Source organism: Marmota marmota, unplaced genomic scaffold, assembly GCF_001458135.2.
Source record: "Marmota marmota marmota unplaced genomic scaffold, marMar, whole genome shotgun sequence".
NCBI classification, from domain to species: domain Eukaryota; kingdom Metazoa; phylum Chordata; class Mammalia; order Rodentia; family Sciuridae; genus Marmota; species Marmota marmota.
Genome location: NW_026000316.1, coordinates 4100814 through 4105168, shown reverse-complemented (window position 1 = coordinate 4105168; position 4355 = coordinate 4100814). Strand labels below are relative to the sequence as shown.

The following is a 4355-nucleotide window of genomic DNA, read 5'->3' as shown; positions in this document are numbered from 1 at the left end:
CGTGCTAGATTTGTAGATATTTCAATATGTTTTATATTGGTTTTCAATTGCTGCAATAACAAATTACCATGGCAGTTATTTATTATCTCATGGTTTCTGTAGTTCAATAGTCCAGGTGGGTTTAACTAGATTCTTTGCTTAGGTTGCCACTAGGGTAAAACCAAAGTGTCAGAAAACCTAGAATATTATCTGAAGGCTCCAGGGGAGAATCTGCTTTTCTGTTCATTTACATTTTTTGAAGAATTCAGTTTCATAACATTGTAGAACAAAAGTACCCATTTCCTAGATGAATGTCAGTTGGTACTGGTTCACAGCTTTCATTGACCCACATTACTTGTCTCGTGGCCTATTCTGTCTTCAGTGCCAGAAATTGTGTGTTAATTCCTTTATGTGTATTGAATCTCTGTTTTAACCCTGTATTTCCCTCTTCTGCCATCAGTCAAAGAAAGGTCTACCTCCCTCCCTCTCTCTCTCTTTCACTCTCTCCTTCCTCTCTCCCTCCCTCCCTCCCTTCCTTACCACCAGGCTACATCCTTGGTCCTTTTTATTTTGAATCAGGGTTTTGCTAAGTTGCTGAGGCTGACTTAGAACTTGTGATCCTCCTGCCTCAGCCTCCCAAACTGAAAAGGTCCCCAAGTAAGAGGTATTAATTAATCAGGTCAGGGCCACTCAGATGTTAAAGTCAAATAACTAGGAAATTTCCAGGCTAGGACTTGATTGCTAGAAGACAAGAAGCTTGAAGTTATACCTTAGAATTCTGCCTATCACACCTATGCTTTTCGTTACTTAACTGTTTCAGCACAAGTTCAATAGAAGTGATGGCAATAGATACAGAAATGGGACAAGTGCTGTCTACACTTAACATTCTACTTCAATTTCCATTTATAATTTTTTAGTTTTTTAAAAAATATGGAACGATTTATGAATCTGCATGTCATCCTCATACAGGGACCATGCTAAATTTTCTCTATCATTGAAATTATAGCATATGTACTATCAAAGTGAGTACTGGCTTCCATGTTTTCAACCTTCCTCTTGCCAAAAATTGAGAGCAGTCTCAAAAAAAATTATAGTCTAATTAAATACCTTTAAGGATTATCACTTCCCTCCTTCTTTCACTTGATTCTTTTAATACTAATTATTCAGGTATTCAATTGAGTCAATTTGAATTACTAATTCAACCAAAGATCATTCAATATTTAGTGCAAACTTTCATCTCTGTGCATGTATCTTGTGATGGCTGAGATTCACAGGGACTAGGGAGCTATAATATGTACCTCAATATTCTGCTCAGTCTCTCAGATCAAAGTACTGGTTGACCTGAGCTGTGAGGCAACATCTGATTCCAAGCTTGTTGTGATTGTTGGTTGAATTCAGTTCTTGATGGCAAAAGGGCTAAAATGACTGTTTTCTTTCTGTCAGTTAGATGGGAGCCTCTCTGTTCCTTATGCTCATCTGCCATCCTCACTGCATTGCTCTCTCCATCTTCAAACAAGTGTTGGTACAATGAATGTTTCTCATGCTTCCAATTATTCTGATTTTTCCTTCTGCTGGATCTCCTTAATTCCAGGTGGGGAAAATGTTCGGCTTCTAATGGTAAATGGGATTAGGTTAGGTCTGCCTGGATAATCCATGATATTCTCTTTTTAAAATTCTATAACTTTTTTATTCTTTTATAAAATTTGTTTATTTTTTCTTATCAGTTATACATGATAGCAAAATGTTCTTTAATTCATTGTACACAGATGGAGCATATTTTTTGACTTCTCTGGATGTATCCAAAGCAGGGTCACACCACTTGTGCAGTCATACATGTACCTAGGGTAATGATGTTGGTCTCATCCCACCATCTTTCCTTCCCCCATGCCCCTGCCCCACTTCTCTTTGCCCCATCCAAATTTCCTCCACTCATCCCATGCCCCCCCAATATTGTGGATTAGCATCCACTTATAGAAAACATTTGGCCTTTGGTTTTTTGGGGTTGGCTTATTTTGCTTAGCATGATATTCTCTAACTTCATCCATTTACTTGCAAATGCCATATTTTATTCTCTTTTATTGCTGAGTAATATTCCATTGGTTTTATATGTATCACAGATTCTTTATCCTTTCAGTTATTAAAGGGCACCTAGGTTTGTTCCACAGTTTGGCTATTGTGAATTGTGCTGCTTTGGACACTGATGTGGCTGTGTCCCTGTAATATGCTATTTTTAAGTCCTTTGTGTATAGGCCAAGAAGGTGGGTAAAATGGTTGTTCCATTTCAAGTTTTCTAAGGAATCTCCATACTGCTTTCCAGATTGGTTGCACAAATTTGCAGTCCCACCAGCAGTGTATGAGTGTGCCATTTCCCCCACATCCTTGCCAACACTTATTGTATTTTATATTCTTGATAACTGCCATTCTGACTGGAGTGAGATGAAATCTTAGAGTAGTTTTAATTTGCATTTCTCTAATTGCTAGAGTTCTTGAACATTTTTTTTCATATATTTGTAGATCAAAAGTATATCATCTTCTGAGAAGTGTCTGTTCAGCTCCTTAGCCCATTTATTGATTGTTTTTTTTTTTGGGGAGGGGCTGTTAAGTTTTTTTGAGTTCTTTATATATCCTGGATATTAGTGCTCTATCTGATATGTGTGTGGCAAAAAAATTTGCTTCCCAAATGTAGGCTCTCTCTTCACTGATTATTTCTTTATCTGGGAAAAAATGTTTTAGTTTGAATCCATCCTATTTATTAATTTTTGCTTTTATTTCTGTGTTTTAGGAGTCTTGTTAAGGAAGTCGGGGCCTAATCTGACATGATGGAAATTTGGGCCTACTTTTTCTTCTATTATGTGTAGGGTCTTTGGTCTAATTCCTAGGTCCTTGATCCACTTTGTGTTGAGATTTGTGCATGGTGAGAGATAGGAGTTTAATTTCATTTTATTGCATATGGATTTCCAGTTCTCCCAGCACCATTTGTTAAAGAGGATTTTTTTTTCCTCCAATGCGTGTTTTTGGTGCCTTTATCTAATATGAGTAAGTGTATTTATGTGGATTTGCCTCTGTGACTTCTATTCTGAACCACTGGTTTAGATGTCTATTTTGGTGCCAATACCATGCCGTTTTTGTTACTATTAGTTTGAAATATAGCTTAAGGTCTGGTATAGTGATGCCTCCTGCTTCACTGTTCTTGCTAAGGATTGCTTTGGCTATTCTGGGTCTCTTATTTTTCCAGATGAATTTCATGATTGTTTTCTTATATCTATAAGAAATGACATTGGGATTTTAATTGGAATCTCATTGAAATTGTATAGCACTTTGGGTAGTATGGCCATTTTGACAATATTAATTCTGCCTATCCAGGAGCAGTGTAAATCTTTCCATCTTCTAAGGTCTTCTTCAATTTCTTTCTTTAATGTTCTGTAGCTTTCATTGTAAAGGTCTTTCACCTCTTTTGTTAATAAGTTCTGTAACTTTTATTAAACCTATGAAGTCTTGTTTGTTATTTACTATAGCCACAGGATCCAGGGATTAGGGCATGGATATCTTGGAGAGGCCATCCTATCTGAGAAGTGACTGTCAATGAAGCTGGGAAGAGAAAATCACATGGAATTGTGAAGTTCAAGTGTCTTATTAAGAGGCCCATAAGTAAATCTCTAGACTAGTCAGTACTGTCTCTTTGAAAGATTTTGATCTCAAAGAAATGCTACTTGAGACACCATGGAGAAGCTGAGATGGGGAAGGACTGGAGGCAGCACTCTTAGAAAATTACTTCACGATTCAGCTAAAAAATATTGAATACATGGACTATTTCATGTGGGGGGAAGGGCTCTGGTTTCTTTCTTCCTGGCTATTTTCTCACTGGGATCTCCTACTCAAGTCTCAGCTCTCTCAGTCAAGGCTATTTCCTCAAAGAACATTCCAAGGCCTATTCCCCCTAATAATTTATAAGAACATACTTGACACTTTGTGGTGATTACTTATTTAGTCTTTACGTAGTCTGTCTTCCCTGCTATGTTTCTTTTGTCTATCATCCCTGCTTCTCTTTCAGGTATGTGAAACCAGGCATTGGTTCTGTCTTATTCGTTTCTATATAGTTGGAACTAAATGCTATATATTTAATGAAATTTATTAAGTAATTTTATTTCTAACTTGAACATTTGAGTATAGGGCTCTGTTATGAATTGAGGTAAGAGGCATAGTTCATCATGTTATGTTTTATCTTTTTCTTAATAGATAATAACATTGAATTTTCTTTGATTCCATTGCTGAAACACCTCCAAAATTAGTGCAAACTTTAAAACCAGTTGGTGACTGAATGCCCAAGAGATGCCTCTATGACACACATTTCTTTATTTTACTGCATTTCTTTTATT

General features: G+C 36.6%; 1 non-coding gene across 1 annotated transcript; it reads right to left on the bottom strand.

Annotated features, from left to right (window-relative positions):
* Window positions 1–903: 903 nt before the first annotated feature.
* On the bottom strand, window positions 904–1009 carry LOC125614489. Its single transcript, XR_007345069.1, has one exon. It is a non-coding gene; the product is annotated as a U6 spliceosomal RNA (small nuclear RNA).
* Window positions 1010–4355: the final 3346 nt, after the last annotated feature.